Source organism: Eumetopias jubatus, unplaced genomic scaffold (assembly GCF_037043125.1).
Source record: "Eumetopias jubatus isolate StellerSeaLion01/CBP00866 unplaced genomic scaffold, mEumJub1_p1.0 scaffold_1, whole genome shotgun sequence".
NCBI lineage: Eukaryota > Metazoa > Chordata > Mammalia > Carnivora > Otariidae > Eumetopias > Eumetopias jubatus.
In genome coordinates this window covers 85,807,961-85,830,933 of record NW_028274807.1, presented here as the reverse complement: position 1 = coordinate 85,830,933, position 22,973 = coordinate 85,807,961, and the positions used below count along the sequence as shown (strand labels likewise).

Sequence of the window (22,973 nt, the reverse complement as noted above, 5' to 3'; positions counted from 1 at the left end):
GACTATAAGCACTACGAGGTGCAGATCTCTAGAATTCATTCATCCTCTAGCTGCAAGCTGCACCTCCCTTCTTAAACAGGTTAGATTCCAGGTCCAGCACTTCACCCACAATTTTGCCAGCACCCTAGTTTCCCAGCCCTTTTATGTTGTCACACTCAACAAACAAAAGCCACAACCTTGTATGAATCCAACTACCTACCTTTTGGCCAAGTACTCAAGTGGACCAAACACTGATCAAAAAAGTCAAACAGGGCATATTAGTTATACTACAAATTCATTTCACCCATCTCAACTGAGCCCTCAAAACCACCCGGCAACCCTACACAGCTTTTTACTCATCACTTCCACTCTTACTATCAACTGTCAGTTCTTTGAACTCTTAAGTTTCTGACCTTTCACAACCCCTCTTACAGATGACCTTGCCTTCTATATCACAGAGAAAGCAGAAGCCATCAGATAGGAACTCTTTCAATTTTCTACCACTATATATAAAACTATACAAACATAACCGACTCATCACATTCTCCTTTCCCTCTATTCAAAACAGAGGAAGTGACTTTTCTGTCATTTGGTCCAATTCCTCCACTTACGATTTAAATCCCATCTACCGTCTTTTCAGTAATCTTACACTTCTAATTATCTCTTCTAGAACATTCAAGCTCTCATTTTTCCTTCGTTGTTTTAGTCTTTTAGGAAAAATTTCAAACAGAAATGTAGAGAAATCAGTATAATGGACACCCATAATATCCACCATGTGATTTACAAATTGTTATTGTTGTATTTGCTTGTTTTTGCTCAAGTATTTTTTTTTAAAAAGATTTTATTTGAGAGAGTACGAGCACGAGCAGGGGGGAGGGGCAGAGGAGAGAGGGAGAAGCAGGGAACCCAACAATCCAGGGCTCCATCCCAGGACCCTGAGATCCTGACCTGAAGGCAGACGCTTAACCGTCTGAGCCACCCAGGAGCCCCCATTTGCTTAAGTATTTTATTTTATTTTATTTAAGATTTTATTTATTTGACAGAGACACAGTGAGAGAGGGAACATAAACAGGGGGATTGGGAGAAGGAGAAGCAGGCTTCCTGCAGAGCAGGGAGCCTGATGTGGGGCTCTATCTCAGGAGCCTGGGACCATGACCTGAGCCGAAGGCAGACGCTTAACAACTGAGCCACCCAGGCGCCCCCTGAAGTATTTTAAAGTCAATCACAGACATCAAGACATTCCACTCTGAAATATGTCAGCACACATCTCCAAAAGTATTAAGACACTTATCTTTTAAACCATAATAGCATTAATAAATCTACCAAAATTAACAGTAATTATTCAAGAGCTAATACACCTAGTCCATTTTCAAATTTCCCCAATTACTCTACCAATGTCTTTTTACATCTGATTTATTCAAATTAGGATCCAATTACAGACTACATAATACACTTGGTTATGTCTCCTAAGTCTCTCCATCTAGAAGTATCCACAGCCTGCTTTATACCCCTAGAATACTGACCTACTGGACAGAATGAGCCACTTGTCCTACATTCTGTTTACTTCCTTATGGTATCGTTTAACTTGTTTATCCACTACACTGCCAATAAACCGTAAGTTAGATCTACAGGTTAGATGATATTCAAGTTCAATGTGTGTAGCAGGAATACTTGTAGATAACACGGCAGCCTTAGCAGTGTAATAAATCAGAACAAACTTAATCTCTGTTTATGCGCTATTTGTAAAGCTAAGGTTGGTCAGGGTATTCAGGTGTTAACGGACTGTAAAGTTGTAAATCCTCATTTTCATCTAGCAAACCACCTTTCACTTTCAACTGGATTCTATCAGGGTTAAACATGCCGACACACACACACACACACACACACACACACACACACACACACACACACCCTTGATTCCACATTTCTCTATCATGGACCCTCCTTTTTCTATCCTTCATTATGACCTCTCAAACAGGGCTGCCTATACATGACCGCATTTCTTCCCATGGAATTCTGAATCCCCAAGCCTCACTCCTGTCCAGCCACCATCAGCTAAGCTGAAGCAGGCACCATGGAAAAGGAAGGGCTGTCAGAAGGCATGGCTCTGAGAAAGGTTTCTAGCGGCAAAACCAGAGCCCTTGTGATGCTTGTACCAAAGGAAAGGTAGAATAGGCCACCCCAAATACGGCTTAAGAATGTGGCATAGGATTATTCAGAGAAACAGGAGAGACTGAAAACAAGAGAAGTTTACCTCTGAAATGGAAATTTACACTTACAAAGAAAATCCATTCTAGGAAGGAAAGGACTCTAAATCACCAGAGAATCTTTTTTTTAAAGATTTTAATTATTTATTTGAGAGATAGAGAGCACGTGAGGGAAGAGGGTCAGAGGGAGAAGAAGACTCCCTGCTGAGCAGGGAGCCCGATGCGGTACTCGATCCCGGGACTCAAAGATCATGACCTGAGCGGAAGGCAGTCGCTTAACCAACTGAGCCACCCAGGCGCCCTAAATCACCAGAGAATCTTAACCAATGGAGAATGTAGTGATTTAAATCTGCACAACAAACCTTACCTTTGTTTACCCTCGCCTTTCCTGATAACCTCCCAGGACTGGCCCCTCCCCAACCCACCCCTGTTCCCAGAGGCACACTTTCTTCTTTCTTTAGAAGAGTTTTTTTTAAGCTGGTGCCTTGGGGTACACCTCAGGGGTTACACATTTTCCCCCCTGGGAATCTCTCACGTGTACCTGAGGAATACATACATGTTCACAAATTTGTTTCTCTATCTTTTATTGCAGGGGGTCTCCGCCAAGAACTCACAAGAGTGAAGGGAAAAATCACCTTTCCTCCCCTACAGAGACAACCGCAAACTTTCTCTGCATGCCTGAAAAGAAATGTTAAAGCTGGGGGCGCCTATCTGTCAAATAAAATCTTTAAAAAAAATAGCATAATTGACGCCTCTTTGCCTTCAGCTTTGAGGCTGTTCACTATGTCTGAGTCCTCGAAGTCCTACTCCATTTTCTGTTAGGCCTATGACCAGTGTAGATGGAAACCTTAATTTCTGCCTATCATTGCTTCCTTTTTTGGTCATTAATTCAGGTAGTCTGATCAGTGAGAGAGTATGTTTTGGTTTACTCTCTTCTCAGGTTGGGTTCTTAATTATCTTAAACTTGAAGGAAGATTTGGAGTTAATTTATGCAGCAGTTCACCTGGCTGTCCCCAGTGGAGAATTTCTTTAGTGGTGGGTGCCTATCTTACTCGTTTTCTTTCTCCTGCCATTACTTGTCATATGTTCCCTCCCCCCCCACACACATTGAATTCACAGAGTTTTATGAACTATTTTGCCATTTCCCCTGTTTTTGTTCTTTATTAACTGCCTATGTAAAGGACCTGCAGGAGGGCAAGTCGTTGGAACTTTGTTGCTCTAGTCCAATACGTGCCCCAGAGGCCCTCACTCCTCTGAATTGGAGCATGCTTTAGATCTATGGTTCGAGGGAGCGACTTACTAAACTGTACCTCATGCAACAATATCATTCTCAAGAATTCAGAGCTTTCATTACCATATTACTCCATAGACCATGTCAGTCCATAGACTGGTCACTTTTTTAGATCCTCCTTTAGACCTTCAAAACACAATTTATTAGGATTTATCTTACTAGGTTTCACCTGGGGGTATCTTGTGGCTTCATTTTACCCTAGTCAACCTCTAGGCTTGTACGGAAGTCATTTATAGTTTAGTCTATGCTAGAGTGCTCCTTGTTGCAATCCAGCAATTGTCAGGTGGGAAGAAAAGAGCAACAGAAAGTGTGTAATCAAAATATTCTTTCTCCTTAGTAACAGAACCAGTAAGTTTTCCTTAAAGAGTCAAAAACTAGTTCCTCCTTTCAGCAGTAGATAATGGAAGGTGGGGGAAAGCAGCTTTAACATTTATTTTTCTTTTTTTTTAAAGATTTTATTTATTTATTTGACAGACACAGCGAGAGAGGGAACACAAGCAGGGGGAGTGGGAGAGGGAGAGAAGCAGGCTTCCTGCGGGGCAGGGAGCCCGATGCGGGGCTCAATCCCAGGACCCTGGGATCATGACCTGAGCCGAAGGCAGACGCTTTACCATCTGAGCCACCCAGGCTCCCCTCCCACCTTTTTTTAAGAGCTTCCAACATATGGGAGCGGAATTAACCTCAAGGTGTACTAAATAGCCCAATGGTCTGCTGCACTCCCCCAACACAACTGTTGACAATGATTCTTACAAGTATCCCTCTATACAAGAAGTCTAAGAAGAGAAAAAGTCAGCTAGAAGGGCTAGCTAGCAGCTTCAGGTGTGCAAGGACAGTGTATTCCTGAGAAGAGTTTCTCTTCTATGCGGGGGAAGGGGAACCAAGCCACAGATTGGGAAAAGGTTGTTACAAGCTAAAATTAAGATAAAGGATTAGTATCTAGAGTGTAAAAGCAATTCCTCCAAACTAATAAAGACCAATGATCTAACTGAAAAATGTGCAAGGATATAAGTCAGCAAACCACAGCAGGAAAAACTGTGGAAGCCAATATACAAATGTAAAGATATCCAACCTCAGTAATCAGAGCAATGCAAACAATTTCATATCTATCAGATTGATCAAATTGTATCTCAACCAAGAATTAACAAGGTTGGGGTGCCTGGCTGGCTCAGCTGGGGTAAAACGTGTGACTCGATCTCGAGGTCACGAGTTCAAGCCCCACACTGGGTGTAGAGATTACTGAAATTTAAAAAGGGAAAAAAAAAAGAATTGGCAAGGTTGAAGGAAAATGGTAACTCATTCTGGTAGGAAAGCTCTTGGAAAGCAACTTGGCCAATATCTAACGAAGGTGATGATACCTCTATCTTTCAATAGGACAATTCCATTTCTGGGGGCACCTGGTTGGCTCAGTTGGTAGGACATGCCACTCTTGATCTCAGAGTCGTGAGTTCAAGTTCCACTTGGGGTGTATAGATTACTTAAAATTTTTTTTAAAGTTTATTAAAAAAAATTTTAATTCCATTTCTGGGTATATAAGTCCTAAAGGAAACTCAAGCACTCATGTGCTCGAGTTGGGTTCATATAGTACTACTTGTAAGAGCAAGAAACTAAAAACACTAATTGCCCACCAACAGGAGAATGGATAATTGTAGTGTTTTCATGTTGAATTATTATATCACAATGAAAACAAATGAACTACAGGTATAGACAATGTAGATTAATATGAACAATACCGGGGGTGGTGGAGCAAGCTCCAGAAAACACATACCACATAATACTCTTTTTATAAAATTCAAAAACAACTAAGACTATTTAGGAATGCACACATATGTAATAAAATGTTTTTGAAGGGAATGATAAAACAGTACAAGGAAGAAGCACACAAGTACAACAGCTGCAAGTAATTGTTAATTTTCGAATTCCTGAGTTGGGTATTTGCTTTACAGGTGTTTAGGTTACCAATAAGCAAATATAAATATATAAAAGTGAGTCATATGTGGATCCACAATAAATATATTTATAGTTAATCTGACTCTTGCACTAAATTAAACAAGGAGACCATTAGACAGAGGTGGTTCTAATATCTTAGCAAACTATGTAAGCAAACCCAAACCTAAGCCTGTAAAACCCAAGGACAACCAATCACAGCCAACTAGGTTTTCCAAATAAGGCAACCACACAGTTAATAGCTAATCAGATAATTTCCTTGCTTTGCTTCCTTCTCTATGAAAATCTTGCCCCTATGTATACCCAATCCAAATCGATTTTTGCTATAAAACAACTTAAAATGTTTAATACGGGGGCACCTGGGTGGCTCAGTCGTTAAGCGTCTGCCTTCGGCTCAGGTCATGATCCCAGGGTCCTGGAATCGAGCCCCGCATCGGGCTCCCGGCTCGGCGGGAAGCCTGCTTCTCCCTCTCGCACTCCCCCTGCTTGTGTTCCCTCTCTCGCTGTGTCTCTGTCAAATAAATAAATAAAATCTTTAAAAAAATATATTTAATATGCCTCAGTTTATCTCTTAACATACCTGAAGTCCACTGGGAACCATAAAATAAGTAGAATGAGATAAAAATGAAGACAAAAAGAAACTGAGGCTCAGACAGGTTAAATGACTTGCCTGAGATTAGAAGCACAGTTGGGAACTGAATCCCAGCGTGTGTGTAACTCTGGAACCCAGGAGGTCTCCACCCTGCCACACTGCCTTTTTTCAAAAGGCAGCTCGTTAGACTTCTCGGCTGAATCTGACTAATGATATTCCCTCCATATTCCCTTTACTACACTACTATGGCTTTCATGACTCCAACTTCCTAGATCCTCCTTGTACTTCACTACTGTTTCTGGGTTTGTTTGTGTTTTTTGCGTCTCCCCCCACCCCCATTCCCAGGATCCGTCTTCAGCCAGCTAGTTAAGAAACTTTCCTCCTGGGAGAAGGGAAAGATAAAGGAATAGGAGATACATATGAGCCATCTCTACATTCCATTACAAAAAAAACAAAACAAAACAAAACCCACAACCACCACAGGGCTGCCTGGCCGGCTCAGTTGGCGGACTGTGCGACTCTTGATCTTAGGGTCATGAGTTCAAGCCCCACGTTGGGTGTATAGACAGCTTAAAAATCTTAAAAAAATTTTTAATTATACAAAAAACACAACTAAGAACAAAACACACAAACAAAAAACATCAGAAGGGTACAGTGTAATTGTCAAGAAATTTCACCAATGGTGATTTTTACTCTAGGTCAAACTGGAGCTATTCATGACAATCTCTGAAGTGGTACTGAAATTGTAGATGAAAGCAATTTTAAACTAATAATTTAATAGAAATTAGTTTAATATCAGCACAGTGTTTTTCAGTTACCTTAAGTTCTTTTTCAACATGAATAATTCAACATAATCGAAATTACTCTATTATATAATGAAAGCATTGTAAGTTGAGAAGAAAGCAGCATATTAGTTATTTTTTAAAAGTTCAGCTGTGCCAGTTACACATATAAAAAAACCAATGAGCCACTGTATCCACACCAATTAAAAAAATAATACAGTTGCATAATTCAGCCCTCTCTCTCCAAAGCAAGGCATTATGTAGCCTGTACAATTATAGTGCTGTTAGTGAACAGCCATTTTCATCTATATGCGACAAGGACAAGGAAATATGAATATTTCTCAGCTACTAATAATTTTCATACTGATCATGAAAGCTCGCAAAGCATGAAAGAATATTTTAAGTTGTAAATTCAGGCATAAAACTACTTTCGCTTACTAAGTCTATTCATCAGAAAAATTCAAGTTTGTTATTATAATCCCTGATGTTCTGTTTCTCTTTGCAATGTGTTAATTCCTATACTTTGTAAAATTAAAAAAAAAACTGCAAACCCATAATGAATTAGATATTTAAAGTTTTTATGATCATTCTTAGCATGGAATTTAAAAGCACACTTGCCTATCCACCCCAAGTATTCCAGATACAGATATTCCCATGGGGCTTTCACAAGACGTTAGCTAAAAATCTAGGGCTGCAGGGGGCCGATGGATAAGACAGAAAAACAGAAGTTAGAGCTGCTGAAACTGGAGCATCGGCATTCAGGGTTTTTTTTTTTCTTATTATTTCTCATCCCATTGAACACTTAAATGTCCCCAAAGCAAAAATTTCTGCCTCTTGTGAACTGCAGGCAGTCTGTGTTGTCTGTGTTCCAGAAAATAAATAAGGTGCTATTCTTCAGTCTGTTTCCCTTCACCCAACAGGTATGTTGTGGCATGGTTCATTACTTTTTTTTTAGATTTTATTTATTTATTTGACAAAGACACAGAGAGAGAGGGAACACGAGCAGGGGGAGTGGGAGAGGGAGTAGCAGGCTTCACTCGGGGCTCGATCCCAGGACCCTGGGATCATGACCTGAGACGAAGGCAGAACTTACCGACTGAGCCACCCAGGCACCGTGGCATAGTGCATTCTTTCACCATTTACCGAATGCCTATCATGTGCTAAGTCCTGAGGCTACACATGAATACGACAGGCCCAGCTCCCCCAGGAGTTCATAGTTCAGTAGGAAAACAGACATTTAAGGGCATACTCACATAGGTCCATAATCCCATTATCCGAAGCCCTAGCACCAGGTGTGGCTCAGATTTGGGAAGTTTTCAGATTTTATAAAGGTGTGGACCCTGGGGCATCACCCCATATAATCAAGGAGTATTTCTGTAGCAAAACATAAGCACATTCACCACTAGGTGGGGAAAAACAGACTAGCAGGTTTCATGTTAGATCAGGCCAGGATGTGGCATGAAATGAGTCCAAATCACATAACGTTTTGCCACTAAGTGATATATGAAAAAAACCTGCCATTTTCATAGCATTTTGGATCTCCAATTTGTGGATAAGAGATTATTGACCTGCAATGCCTAAGAGGAAGATAACGTGGCACAAAGTCAGGACAAGCCCAGAACTGAGGCATTAGTAGGAGTTAGCCAACCAGGAGACAGCATTCATTGAGCACTTTTGTGCCATGCACTATTCAAAACTCTCCACAGTAACTCATTTAATGGCCTCAAATCAACCTCAGAAGGGAGGGGCTGGGGAGCCTGGGTGGCTCAGCTGGTTAAGTGACTGCCTTCGGCTCAGGTCATGATCCTGGAGTCCCAGGATCAAGTCCCACATTGGGCTCCCTGCTCAGCAGGGAGTCTGCTTCTCCCTCTGACCCTCCCTCCTCTCATTCTCAAGCTCATTCTCTCTCTCAAATAAATTTTTTAAAAAGAAAAAGGGGGGCTAATATCATCCCCATCCCCATCCCACAGAGGATGAAACTACAAGTTATGGAGGTTACTGTGCTTACCTGAGTTCATATAACCTAATAGCTTGCTGGCTCACTGGAAGTATCCTTACTGTGTGATCCCAGAAATTGCTCATCTGCTCTGACTCTCAATTCCCTCATCAGTAGAGTGGAGATACCCCATGGGATTGGTTGGGGAATTAAACATACACATTTCACAAAATGTTCTTGGAACTTTAAGTGAGGGCTAATTTGGCCCAACAAGGGAAATATACAAAGACACTACAACCAGAAACACTACTCAGGCCATTATCTGTATCTGGATCAGTAGATATAATGCAAAATACTTTAAACAAAAAAGAAAAATACAATTATTACCAGAAAGAAACTTTTTCATGGCCTCAGCATCCCAGTTATGCTGCCCTATAACCCCTTTATTCTCTCCGTAATTCCTTGAGAAGCGCTGAAGATCCCTCCCTGGGAACTCTGGAGACCTGTTTGCAGGTCCTATTATATACACCAGGACTCTCTAGTGAGTGGGGAGGAGAGAAGAGAGATTCAAAAGGGGAAAGAGGGTAGGAGAAAATATCCAATTATGTGAAGACCTTTCTCAAACTATACCCACCTCGTGAAGACAGCAGTACCTGGCCCACCCCCACTCCAATGCCTTGACTCCTAGATTGAAGCACTGTTAATTACTGTTATACCCTTCAGGTGTGTAAGGGAAGAAGCATGGCTGATAACCACCGATTCAACTAAACAACCTCATCAGTGGTTCTCAACGTGTGGGGACCACCACCAGCAGCAGCAGCATCACTGAGGAACTTGCTAGAAACACACACTTTTAGGCCCTTTCCCAGGTCTAAACAACAAACTCAGGGTGGAGCCCAGCGATCAGTGCTTAACATACACCCTGATTCTGGTGCCTCCTACAGTCTGAGAAACACAGGTCTAAACTCGTTTACATAGGAAACAAATCTAAAACCATTTGATTGAGGGAAGGTTCAAGAATGTGTGTTTATTTAGGGGCAGGCGCCTGGGGGGCTCAGTCGGTTAAGCATCCAACTCTTGATTTTGGCTCAGGTCATGATCTTGGGGTTGTGGGATCGGGGCTCTGTGCTCAGCACGGAGTCTGCTTGAGGGTCTCTCCCTCTGCCTCTGCCCCTCCCCCCACTCTCTCTAAAATAAATAAATGAATCTTAAAAAAAAATTCTGGGGCACCTGGTGGCTCAGCTGGTTGAGCATCTGCCTTGGGCTCAGGTCATGATCCCAGGGTCCTGGGATCGAGCCCCGCATCGGGCTCCTTGCTCAGTGGGAAGCCTGCTTCTCCCTCTCCCACTCCCCCTGCTTGGGTTCCCTCTCTCACGCTCTCTCTCAAATAAAATCTTAAAAAAAAGTTCCTAAAAAAACCTAAATGGCATTTATATTATCTTCCTGGTCAAACAAAACATCTAAATACTTTAAAAAAATAAAGATAGTACTTGGAATACATGATTATAGAAAAAAATCATTCCCATTTTTATCAGTTTAAATAGGGCAGAATTATTTCCCACATCTGAATTGTGAAAATTTTTTGAATTTTTTCTTGAAGAATGCCTTCAGAATGGGAAGAGAGGAAAAAAAAAAGACTCTCCCCATATAAATTTCCTATTTCTCAAACATTCACAACTTAAAAATGTTTTTACAAAGAAATCATTAACAATTTCTTGACATATTTCAGGTGGTATCTTCCCTTTCCTCAAGGGAACAATGCATCTGGCAAAAACTTGAATTTTTTTGGCAGCCAGCACCTTCTTTAAAATAATCTGTATTTGGTCTTGCTTTTATTCTTTAAGAATATAAGAATGAAATAAACTCAAGAGTTGAAAGGGTAGCTTAGGAACCAGCTATCTTCTATCAGGAAATACCCAGGACACCTGAAAAGAGAGATACTTAAGGTTTTTAATTAAAGCTTAAACGCATTAATCTTTGCTAAAGTAGTGAAGTGTGTGAGAAAATAGCTGCCAATAGTGTTTCATGTATCTCTGGAATTAAGAAAGGGACTTTAGATTCTCAACTGCCAAAAGTAGCTCTTAATACATTTCTTTAAAAAAAAAAATCTTGTGATTTAGTTTTCTTAACAAGTCACAACATGATCAGTCCACACAGTCAGAAATCAACCAACAAGAAAACAAGCTCTTTATCCAGGTATCATAAACAGATCCACTGGGGGTGAATGCTTTGGATAAGAATTAGGGGGTCTCGGGGCGCCTGGGTGGCTCAGTTGGTAAGCATCTGCCTTCGGCTCAGATCATGATCCCAGGGTCTGAGATCTAGCCCCGCATCGGGCTCCCTGCTCGGCGGGAAGCCTGCTTCTCCCTCTCCCACTCCCCCTGCTTATGTTCCCTCTCTCGCTGTGTCTGTCTCTGTCAAATACATAAAAATCTTTAAAGAAAAAAAAGACTTAGGGGGTCTCTCATTGAACAGGATTTGTCATCTTGGCAGAAATCTAAACTGAGGTGGTAAATTCCACGGCCCAATAAAATGTCATGCATAAAAGTAAAAAAAATGGACAGGTTTTCATGGAATTAAAAGCAAATGGATTTTGTTGTTTCATTCCAACACATTTTTACATTTGCGTGTTATAAACAGAACATGTGTGACAACTGTAGTGTTTTAAACTATTTGCCATTTATAAAAGCTGAGCGTTTCATCATAAATTCTTTAGGTTTAATTTTTAAATTATGAATTACAAAAGTATCCTTTAAATCAAGGAAAAGAAGGGAAGACCTCTTTGAGGCAAAGGTAGTAAGAAAACCTAAAATTATAGTAATATCAGGTACTACATAAAAACCTGATGCACAGTGCATCTTTTAAATGTAGAGTGCACGTGTCTCCATTCTTTTAGTGTATCCTGCCTACAGAAGAAATGAACACTATCCCGACCTACTGTCAATCCAAATCGTCATGTGATTCATTCTTCCACTCAACAAATGTGTTTAACACCCACCCTGCACTAGGCACCCACACACACCGACCCACCCCAACCAGAAAAGTTCATCTTCTCACGAGAAACTAATAATAATTATATCAGGATGGAAGGGCTGCAATAGAGCACATATTTAAAATGTTATGTCACCAAAACCAAATGTTTCATGAGAATATGACTGAACTTACCATACTAAGGATTTCCCTTAAACTGAAACTGTTTCTAGTATGCTTATATTTTTAGCTGCACTACCTCTTAAAGCAACACGTTCTATGAATTCACTGGCAGCTATATAAAATGGCAGGGAATTTCCTTTTAGTTAGTCCTAAAACTACCTTCTCTAAGTTGAGAAGCCTCTAATTTTAGTATTTCTAAGGCTCTGTGACTCAGACATTAGGAAAATGAATTATGAGTATGTAAATTACAAATCAACCTTCTCAGACTGTATTTTCTCAGATGACTTCACTCAAGTATTATTACCTCTTGGATTTTTTTTGATAGGACCATGTATGGTTCACCTCTGTATCACTAAGTCACAGTCTTAGGTCACTTCAAAGTCACATAATTTGTTTTTTTAACCAAAAACAATACCTTAAATTTACCAGAATTGATTACATATTACTCTTGATTATATCTAAAAAATATTTAAATGAAGCCCACCGCTAAAGGATGAAAATATGACAACAGTGACCATCAGAATTTCAGCCAACAAATGTTTGTAAGTGCCCATCCAATAAATGTTTGTAAGTTTATAAATGTTTATAAGGCGTCATGATCTAGCCTATTTGCTAATTTGGCTTCACAGGACAAAATGTGACATGCAATTAACATATTCACAGAAAGGCAGCTAGCTACAACTCCATGTGTTCACAGCTTTAATAAAAGTAAAATATCTTTTTTTTAAAAGTAAAATTATCTTAAAGTTACCAATAGTAACTAGAAATACAGTACATCACTCGGTGTCTTTCAGTACAGATCTCATTCTTTCTAACATAAAGCCATTAATACTGAGGCAGAAGGTAAAACTTTGGAGGTTTTACTAATTAAAAAGCAAATGCACCTATGTGATATTGGTATGAGATGAACAGATAGCCACCAATGCTACTCCAGGATCACACTTTATTTACCAAAATATCATACGATTGCTTTCTTGGGTTTAGACTAACAGCTAATAACCCACACTAGCTATCTGTGATTCCACTCCATGCTCAACTCCCTCCCCACCACTAAGGTTCTCAAAAGCCATCAGTCCAAGGGGTCTTCTCTCTCCCAGGTGGCTTGAACTGTGTTTTAGCAGCACTCACCCTTACATACACCAATATTGCTCTTCAGCATTGCTGAAGAAACATACATTACACTCCTGATGCTTCACTAGCCCTTCATGATGTGTGAGACCACATCATCTCTAAAAAGTTTGGGAAGATGTTTCCTCACTGAAAATTAGCACATAGCCATGCGTGAAATTTACATAGCAACATTTCTCTCCTTCTTTATACCCTAAGTCACAGAGGAGTATTTCTGTATGTGTTTTTAAGTATTTTTCCCCCAAAAGCTTCCCTAGTGGCACATAAATAATGAAATAATGAAATCCCTTGATAAGTTTTAAGTCCCATAAACGTTAACATATAGGGGTGCCTGGGTGGCTCAGTCATTAAGCATCTGCCTTTGGCTCAGGTCATGATCCCAGGGTCCTGGGATCTAGCCCCGCATCGGGCTCCCTGCTCAGCGGGAAGCCTGCTTCTCCCTCTCCCACTCCCCCTGCTTGTGTTCTCTCTCTCGCTGTGTCTCTCTGTCAAAGAAATAAAATCTTTAAAAACAATAAAAAAGTTAACATATAACCATGAAAACTAATATCTAAGTTAAAAAAAATTTTTTTATTAAGTAGGCTACTGCTTAATTTTTTTTTTTAAGATTTTATTTATAGGGGCGCCTGAGTGGCTCAGTCGGTTAAGCGACTGCCTTCGGCTCAGGTCATGATCCTGGAGTCCTCGACTCCCGCATCGGGGTCCCTGCTCGGCAGGGAGTCTGCTTCTCCCTCTGACCCTCCCCCCTCTCATGCACGCTCTCTGTCTCTCATTCTCTCTCTCAAATAAATAAAATCTTAAAAAAAAAAAGATTTTATTTATGTATTTGACAGAGTGACAAATTTGACACAGTGAGAGAGGGAACACAAGCAGGGGGAGTGGGAGAGGGAGAAGCAGGCTTCTAGCAGAGCAGGGAGCCCAATGCGGGGCTCAATCCCAGGACCCTAGGATCATGACCTGAGCCGAAGGCAGACGCTTAACCGGCTGAGCCACCAGCCCCCCTAAGTTTAAAAAAATTTTTAAATACCAACTGCTTTGGTTTTTATATCATGTGACAAGACCACATTTTTCTTTTTTTCTTAAATGTTTGTATTTAAGTAATCTCTACACCCAACGTGGGGCTCAAACCCACGACCCCAAGATCAAGAGTCTCATGTTCTTCCGACCAAGCCAACCAGATGCCCTAAAACCACATTTTTCAAAAAGTTTATTCCTACTCCCACAACAGCTTCCCCAGAGACCCATTTCATAAGTAATGCACATAATGAAGATCCCTTGTTGACAAATTTCAATTGCCTTAAATAATTAGCTGTCCTCCATTTTTCTAATAAGTACATAATTTAATTTACAGAAGTCTAGAAAATAAAAAAATGTTCAAATTATTTCCTTATAAAAACATGGTCACTATAAGCCTTGTTAACTATCCTAAATACAATGTATAATCTATGTTGCATGCCAGTTAGACAACAAAGTCTCATTCAGCTTAAGGTGTTATTACTGGGTTTTTAATTTTACATTACTAAATAGTTAAAGCCCAAATTTCACTCTTTAAACAATTCCATGGTAAGGGTGTGTAGGTGGGGAACTCATAAACACTGAAGGGGAAAAGAAAAATGAGTCAGCCATTGCTACATGTTACCGTAACAAAAATATCAAAAATCCCTCCACACAAACCCAGGGACCATCGTCCTCACCTTTGACTATTCCAAAGCAGTGTTCTCTCTCTACAGTACAGATTCTACCAATTTCTCCATAGCTAAAAATGTATTACAAGTTAGAAGATGAAGAAGAAACAGTAAGACTTCTAAAAACATAGTATTTTTGCATAAATAAGAATGAACATTTAAGGACTGTCACTCTTCAGTTGTTTATATAACAAAAAAATTACAAACATAAATCAACAGGAGAGCAAATATGGTAAATCCATACAATGAAATACTACATAACTGTTAGGATGAGAACCTCAGAGCTCTAAATACTTGCAAAGATGTCAGCACTGACACCCCCCAAGCAAATGCTCCCTTTTGGGGTTCCAACTGTAAGGTAAGCATTTTGGTGGGAGTATGCCCTTACCCAGCAAGGTATATACTAAGCTTCCTTGGTAATAACCAAACAACGCAGGAAACAACCCTGCTAAAGCCAAAACTGGGTAGGAGAAGAGGGGATATTTAAGCTATGTACTGCCTTCAATATTAAAGATGGACATTAAGAGAAACTTTAAATTTATGTTACTTTAGCAAGTCAGCAGTATGAGAGTGTTAAAATCATTTAATGTGATTGCTACTGCAAAACAAATTAAATAAGATATAACTTTGAGGGGCGCCTGGGTGGCTCAGTTGGTTAAGCGACTGCCTTCGGCTCAGGTCATGATCCTGGAGTCCGGGATCGAGTCCCACATCGGGCTCCCTGCTCAGCGGGGAGTCAGCTTCTCCCTCTGCCTCTGCCCCTCCCCCTGCTTGTGTTCTGTCTCTCTCTCTCTCAAATAAATAAATAAAATCTTTAAAAAATATTTTAAAAGAAAGAAGTATATTTAAGCAGGAATTATTTTAAATAGTCAAAACATTTTGGAGCTAGTTTTTTTTTTTTACATCCTAAACCAGATCTCTCTTTAAATAGTGTCCTTTTTCTTGTCATTCTTTCCAATATTAATATGGTTAATTTAGAGGCTTACCAAAACTTAAAATTTTTTAATCTTTGTAATTTAAAAATTATCCAGTTTGTGGTCAAGATTTTTCCCTTTTTGTTTCTTCCTAGTGATGTACTGTACTTGTCTGGCTGCTTATCAGGATTATATCCACCAGAGGGCAGACAAAAGCAAGATGAAGCTGGGAAACAAAATTAACAACTTGTTAGCTTCCAGAGAAGCTTTAGCAGTTATCACCAAGAAACTTTACATTATACGATTCTCTGAGACAATCTTCTCCATTTGAAACAGTATTAGTTAAAATACAGCAAAAAAGCTGGAATATATTAATTCATGCATTTACTCATTCATTCAACAAATATCTGAGTTCCGACCACGTGCCAGACACATTCCAGGCTCTAGGGATTCAGCAGTAAACAAAACAAACAAAAGGCACTGTTGTCATGGAGCTTTATTCTATATCTGTCTAGGAGACAGATAATAAAGCACATAAATAAACAACAATTTCAAGTACAGATAAGTACTATGCAGGAGAAAAAAACCTGCAAGAAGTCAGCGACAAGGCAGGCTATTTTTAAATAAATTAATCTGTAAAGCCTGAATGAAATGATCGAATGAGTCATGCCTTAAATGGGAGAAGAGCATTCCAGGAAGAATAAACAGTAAATGCAAAGGTCCTGAGGCAGAAACTAACCTGGCAAGCTGAATCAACAGAGAGGATTGTGAGGCTGGAGGGGAGTGAGCAAAGCAGAAAAGATTACAGGGGGTGGGCAGGAGACCAACCATGTAATCATGTCGGCCTCCTCACCACAGTAAAAACTTAAGATTTTATCTCATAGTAATGGGTTCTGCTGCCTGAGATTGGAAGCTGAAAGACCAGTTAGGAGCTACTGCTGCAGTCCAGGCCCCGGAAGATGGTGGTTTGACACAAGGGTAGTGGCAGCAAAAACAATAAAAAATAGCCAAATTTGAAATAATAATAATAAGTTAGAACCCATCAGAGTTGCCAATGGGGGAATAGATGTAGGATGAGTGAAACAGGAGAATTAAAGATTATTCTTAGAATTGTTAGCCTAAGCAACTGGGTGGATGATAACACCATTTTCTGAGGAGAGTAAGAAGCTGTCGCCAGTGGAGCAGGATGAAAATCAAAGTCCATGTTCCAGAAGCCAAGGGAAAATTGCTTCAGCAGGAAGGAGTTCTCCATTACCCATGTGAAAGGTGGCCGAGAGATCTAACGTGGCAAGACCGATGTCACTGGTGACCCTGAGAAGAATGGTTTTTTCACAGCACAGGAAGGATAAAGTCACTCTGGAGTGGATTTAGAAGAGGGGAGCCAGGGAGCTGAGGGGTAGATACAGCCTACATGGAATCCTTCAAAGATTTTTTGTTGCTGTTTTTGGACACAAAGTAGCTTTATTATTTTTTGAAGTTTTATTTTTAACATTTCATTTTTTTTAAAGTTCAAACAAAGCTGAAAAAGGTAGTATGGTGAGTAAGTACTCTTAGACCTTTCACTTAGGTTCACTAATTGTTAATATTTGCCATGTTTGCTTTATCATTCTCTCTTCATATGTAATAATTATTGCTTGTCCATTTTGAGATTAAATTGAAGATATTTTGACCATTTACTTCTAATAAATCACTGTGTATCTTCTAAGAACAAGGACATTGTCTTACATAACCACAGTACAATGACCAAATTCAGGAAACTTAATATTGATGCAATACTATTTTTTTTAAAGATTTTATTTATTTGACAGAGAGAGATACAGCGAGAGAAGGAACACAAGCAGGGGGAGTGGGAGAGGGAGAAGCAGACTTCCCGCTGAGCAGGGAGCCCGATGCGAGGCTCGATTCCAGGACCCTGGGACCATGACCTGAGCCGAAGGCAGATGCTTAACGACTGAGCCACCGAGGTGCCCTGCAATACTATTATTTAATATTCAGTACTTACTCAAATTCTGCCAATGTCCTGATGTCAGTTAGATTTTCCAATCCAAGATCCAATCTAGGATTATGCATTGCACTTTGTCAGGTCTCTTAAACTACCTTCCTTTATTTATTTATTTTTCGCATTCTTTCCTTTTTTTTTAAGATTTTATTTATTTGAGCAAAAGAGCGCACACACAAGAAAGAGAGAGCGCGCGGGTGCACAAGCAGGGGTAGAGGAGAGGGAGAAGATTCCCTGCTGAGCCGGGAGCTCGACGGGACTCAATCCCAGGACCCTGGGATCATGACCTGAGCTGAAGGCAGATGCTAAACCGACTGAGCCACCCAAATGCCCCACACATCCTTTAATCTAGAACACTTCCTTTGCCTTTGTCTTTCATGACATTAGCATGTTGGAAAAGTCTGTAGAACGACCCTCAATGAAGGTCCCTCAATTGTTTCCTCTATGTAGATTTTGGTTATGCATTTTAGAAAAACCACAGAAAAGTAATGATGTCCCTAGTTCAAGCACATCAAGAGGAACCTGTTTTGTTGTTGTTTTTAAGATTTTATTTGTCAGAGAGAGAGCGCGTGCGCACAAGCAGGGGGAGCAACAGAGGCAGAGGGAGAAGGAGGCTCCCGGCTGAGCAGGGATCCCTGCCTGATGCGGGGCTGGATCCCAGGACCCTGGGATCACAACCTGAGCTGAAGGCAGACACTTAACTGAGCCACCCAGGCACCCCAAGAGGAACCTGTTTATCCCGCTAATAGAGATGTTAACTTTCATCACTTGATTGAGATGGTGTCTTCCTGATTTCTGCACTGTGAAGTATTCATTTTCCCCTCGGTCATTAATCTCTGGAGAGACCACTGGAAACCATATTAGTACCCTTTTCCCCATCCAATTTTCTCCATTAGTGACACTCATGTGAATCAACATGACCATGATGGTGGTAAACCAGTCACTCTTCTAATTCTATTGCTCTTTCTACATTTTTACTGGCAGTCAAGTGAAAATGCTTTCTCCTTTTCCTTTATTTATTATAAACTTGTGGATTCTTATTTTATTCAATGGGTTATAATCTGTTACTATCATTATTCATTTTCAGGCTCAAATTTTCCCAGATTTGGCTGTTCAAGCTAGTTCCTATGTCCTTTTGATGTGCTACCACCATTTGGGGGAATACTTCCTAAACTTGTGTTCTAGGTTCTTCTACTTTCCCTGCCCCAGCCCTAAAATCAGCCATTTAAATATGGGCACTACTTGTGCTCACTGCTACTAGGGTGTCATTGCTTCTAGACCTTTCCATCAGACAGAGCTAGGAAATATGTAACTCTAAATCCAATCCAACACCAAAGAGTGCTTCACTGCCTTCTTCCATTTCATATCTTTATTTCCCTTCTCCCACAGTGAAAACCCTACCTCAAAATATATCAATGAATTTGGGATGCCTGGGTGCCTCAGTCGGTTAAGTGTCTGGCTTCAGCTCAGGTCATGATCTCAGGGTCCTGGGATCGAGCCCCACATCAGGCTCCTTGCTCAGCGGAGAGCCTGCTTCTCCTCCCTCTGCCTGCCTCTCCCCCTGCTTGTGCTCTCTCTGTAAAATAAATAAAATCTCTTTAAAAAAATCTATGAATTTACTCATTTGCTCATTTCTATGATACATACAAAATAGTCCAAGACTTGCTATATCTCTACCACTATAAAAAACCAGTTTACTACTCAGGACTCAAGATTTTTTTTTTTTTTTTTGGCAGTCCTTTCTATCTTTAGATTAAAGGTAGATAGTCAAAATGGTGTGTTAAAAACTTACCTGGATTTTTCTTTTCTTCAGAGAATTCATGTTATTCATTGAAATATAGTTGGTTCCTTTGTTCCTATTTGTATTAAATTTTGGAGGAGTTTTCTTTCAAACTTGTTAATTTTATTTTTGAACATATAAAACATAAACAAGTTTCCAAAACTATACAAAAAGATAAAATCACAGCAGTGCTGTTCCCTCCATTATGCCTTCTACTCAGTTCCTACCCACCACCCCCTATAGGTAACTAATTACTTTCTGGTTATCCTCTCCTGTATTTATTTTTATTCTCTCAAAAAAATTACATTTTCTAAAAAAAAAAAAAAAATGATGCTTTCTCAATGTGGAGCCAGAGACACGGGGCAGAATAATAGGTCAAGAAAAGAATTTTAAGATGGGAGACACAGGAGCGCCTGGGTGGCTCATCCCATCTGCCTTCGGCTCAGGTCAGGGTCCTGGGATCGAGCCCGAATTGTCCTCCCTGCTCAGCAGGGAGCCTGCTTCTCCCTCTCCCTCTACCTGCCATTCCCCCTGCTTGTGTGCTCTCTCTCCCTAATAAATAAATAAAATCTTTAAAAGAAATATCTTCTGGTTTAATTTGAGGAATATCAGAGGGTTCCCATATTTCAAAAGAGACTGTCATACTGTTTATAACCGTCCAAAATAGTTGTATCTATGGCTCTAGAAAACCCACATTAAAATGGGGTTATTATTTTGGAAGGATAATCAAGTTTTCATTACCTATTAATGTCAACAGGAGAAAATCTGCCCTTGCAAGAGGGAGGTCTTGAACTTTGAGTGAGCCAGACACTGAACCAGGAACAGAGAGGTGAGAGAATGGTTGACATGAGGATCTGCACAATAACACAGACGGGTAGTAACAACCATGCTGGAAAAACAAATCCACATCTCTGGCATGTCTTGGAAAATTTACAAATATGCTAACGAGTAACTGAGGGTCATTCCTCATGTCCTGGCACGAAGTCAATGTGGCACAGAGGAAAGAACGTGGACTTCAGATTCAGAGAGGTCTGGCCTTGAATCCCAGTTGAGTGACTAAACAGCTACATGACCACAGGCAAGTTATTTTAGATTTCAGGGGCATAGTTTCCTTACCTGTAGAACTGGAGAATGCCTCCTTTGCCAAGTTCATGTCAGATATAAACAGAATAATGTATAGCATCACCCCTGGCCCAGAACAAATGTCTAATAATTAGTCCCTACAACAAATCCAGGTTAAACCAGTCAGCAAGGTAAAGAAACTATTAACAAAGTGTACTTTAGTAACATGCCTGAAAAACTCGAGAAATCACACCATCTCAGGCAGTACTTGGTAAGGGCAGAAAAATGTCCGATACTTTGTTCCAATTCTCAATTTTCAAAATGTCCCAGAATCTATTTTTAAAGTGTAAAAATATGTGCCGACATACTAAAGGGCCAATGACTTAAAAGAAACAATTCTGGGGAGATGTTATCAAATGGTACAAACTTCCAGTTATAAGAGTACGCTCTGGGAATATAAGGTACAGCATGGTTACTACTGTTAACAACACTGTATTCTGTACTTGAAAGTTGCTAAACACAGCCACAGGCACACACAGGTGATGAATGTGTTAACCAATCTTACTATGGTGATCATTTTGCAATATATATGAATATAAAGTCATCACGTTGTTTACTTTAAACTTATACCATGTTATATGTCAACTGTATCTCAATAAAGCTGGAAAAAATAATACAAGAAGCAATTCTACAGGTTAACAAAGACCAATGACTCAGAATAACCCCCTAAACAATGCTTATGGCTCACAGAGATGAACCTGAATGTATTGCAAACCACGGTAACCAATTTTATAATTTAATAAATGTGTATACACAAGATAGTTAACCACGTTCAATAAAATATTTTAAAAGCTTCTATTTCAGTTTCAAATTCATCTACAAACAAAAATGCAACACGGAAAATCTTAAAATGATCTTTAGCCAAATACTGAAATATACAATAAACTTTCAGAGCCGCCAAAAGCTCCACACTAAAGAGTCTTAAAATGTACAATGGCAAAGAGACTCAAAGCATACAATTTTATGTATCCAAACCGTCCTTTTCCTCCACGACTAGAAAAGACTTCCCTTTCATCTTAAATAAGCAGTGTGTGCTCTGTGTTCTAGAAGATGTACTCAAAGGTCACAAGCTCAGTTTGCAACACTAAGAAGGAACGATAATAAAGCGTTCTGATCAACAATTAAATTTCAAATGTCTTAAGAAAACTTCCCAGCAGGGTGCTAATCTACACGCCGAGCTATTCTGCCAGTGGCCGAAAGAGAAAAAGATGTATCCACATCCTCTACCAAAAGAGAAGGGGAAGGAATGGGAGAAAAGGGAAGACAGACACCGAGAGACAGAGAGAGCGAGATGCAAAATAACAAAGCATCGTTTCTATAAACAAATGAAAGTCTGTTTTTAAAGTTTTGGAAATTCAGTCTTCCCTTACCGTATAGCAATAAATATCAAAGTAGAAGGCAATCATTTGTGTTCTGAAGCAGAAAAAGAATGTGGAGAGAAAAGGAAAACATTTTATCATGTACAGAATTTACAAGAATTCATATTCCATTACCCCGCGCCCCAATACTGGACATATCATTTCCAAAACAAATTTAACACGAAACCACTAGTCTCATTTTTAGCACTCAGCGGAAAACTTTTATGAGCTACCCAATAACCCTTCTGGGCAGTCCCGAATAACCGCTATTTTCAGGGCAACCACGAGCTCGCGCTGAGTCGCCCGGCGAGGCCTCGGGGCGTAGGGACCGACCTGGGGGGTCTGGAGGCCGAGAGACTATAGGCCGCCCCCTCGCTTCCCAGAGCAAGCGGTCCAGCGAACCGCCCAGGAAGTGCCCGAGGCGGCGGCCGAGGGGCTGGCCCCCGCGCGGGAGCACAGCTCGACCAAGGCGCGCCCGTCCCGTCCCTGCCGGGCAGGCTCCGCCGCCCAGAGCGCCCGACCCGACCAGCCCCACGCCACCACCGGGCGGGGTTCCGCGGGGGCGGCCCCGAGGCACCCCACGCCCCCTGCGGGAAGCCCGGGATCCCCCCGGGGGGCGCTCAGACGATCCGCGGCGCGTGCGATCACCGCCTACCTGGAGGGAGCTCGGGTCCGCGTCGACCGGCCGCTGCCTGAGTCCGCGGGGAGCTCAGCAGCCCCTCGAGCGCGGAGCCGGCGTGCAGAGCACAGCGCACAGCCGAGACCAGCGCCGCTGAGATCCGCCGGCCACACCCAGTCCCGCGCCGCCCAGCAGCCAACTCCGCGGCGCGCCGGGCCCGGGGCGGGGACGTGGCTCAAGGCGCGAGGCGCGAGGCACGAGGCGCGCGGGCCCGCTGGGGACGCGCCGCGGGCACGCGCGCGCCCTGGAGCGCGCGTCGCCGGGGCGGGGGCCGGGGGGCGAAGGCAGCGGGCACAGCGCTCAGCTTCTGCTTCCTATTTTCTCTCTCGTTTCCTGCTAGAAGAAGAAAAACATTAATTCCCAGGCAGTTTCGTTTTCTTGTCCTTGTGGCGCCTGGACGCCGGAGCACACTTCTGAGTTGCGC

The 22,973-nt window shown here is 41.2% G+C and overlaps 1 protein-coding gene across 3 annotated transcripts in view; it reads right to left on the bottom strand.

The window, feature by feature from the left end:
- Positions 1 to 22,666, bottom strand: part of GNB4 (G protein subunit beta 4) — a 57,106-nt gene extending 34,440 nt beyond the window's left edge. Inside the window, exons 1-2 of one of the 3 annotated variants that reach the window (XM_028100945.2) lie at positions 22,526 to 22,666; positions 21,883 to 21,925 (exon numbers count right to left, since the gene is read on the bottom strand). The gene's annotated coding sequence lies outside the window, so the exon portion shown is untranslated. Of the gene's footprint in view, positions 1 to 5,780; positions 5,933 to 21,882; positions 21,926 to 22,525 lie in introns of all 3 variants that reach the window. The other 2 variants (XM_088025375.1, XM_028100944.2) reach the window with 2 other exon arrangements.
- Positions 22,667 to 22,973: the final 307 nt, after the last annotated feature.